General features: G+C 59.5%; 1 protein-coding gene across 1 annotated transcript in view; it reads right to left on the bottom strand.

Annotated features, from left to right (window-relative positions):
- LOC108803716 (guanine nucleotide-binding protein G(i) subunit alpha-2-like) overlaps positions 1-706 on the bottom strand; it is a 12,841-nt gene that overhangs the window by 8,330 nt on the left and 3,805 nt on the right. The window lies entirely within an intron of this gene.

The following is a 706-nucleotide window of genomic DNA, read 5'->3' on the forward strand; positions in this document are numbered from 1 at the left end:
TGTTTGGTTGGATCCCCTTACACGGATTTCTGCCGTTCATGCAAACCGCGCGCTTTGCATAATCCCGATAATTACCATTAGCCGCCCGTCTGCCGGGGAGAACGCCGCGCCGCGCCAGGCAAATGAAGGCGGGAAAGACGGCGGGGGACACAAAACATATTTACGGAGCCCTAAAGAGGACCTGTCACTACTGATCACTTTCCAAACCCTGCCGAGAAATTCTGACTCTTCACAGCCGAGTCGCCGGCTGACACACCCCCTTCCCGCTCCCCTATTGGCCAGGATGAGGAGCCATCTATGGCAGTGCTGGACCAATAAGAGGGCGCAGGAGGCGGGCCGGTCACAGCTCAGGAGGTGTCAGAATTGAACGGTGGAGATCAGCGGCTCCGCTCGGCGCGGTTCTCAGTCTTATGATAAACGCAGGAAAAGCGTTCAATGCCAAAATCTGCGTCCCTCCGTCTCACCTGCCGGGAGCGGCGTCCGGTCAGCGAGGGGTTAAGGAACCGGCTCAGCAAACGGATCTCATCACCGATTTGCATCTGGAAACACGACATGCAAATCGCTTTTCCTACACCGGCGCCAGCTCGCCCACAGCGACATACCGAGAGCTCCGCCCACAGCGCCCCACCTCCGCATACCGAGAGCTCCGCCCACAGCGCCCCACCTCCGCATACCGAGAGCTCCGCCCACAGCTCTCCTCCACCTC

The sequence above is a fragment of the Nanorana parkeri genome, unplaced genomic scaffold (genome assembly GCF_000935625.1).
Source record: "Nanorana parkeri isolate BGI_ZX_2015 unplaced genomic scaffold, ASM93562v1 scaffold4084, whole genome shotgun sequence".
Taxonomy (NCBI): Eukaryota; Metazoa; Chordata; class Amphibia; order Anura; family Dicroglossidae; genus Nanorana; species Nanorana parkeri.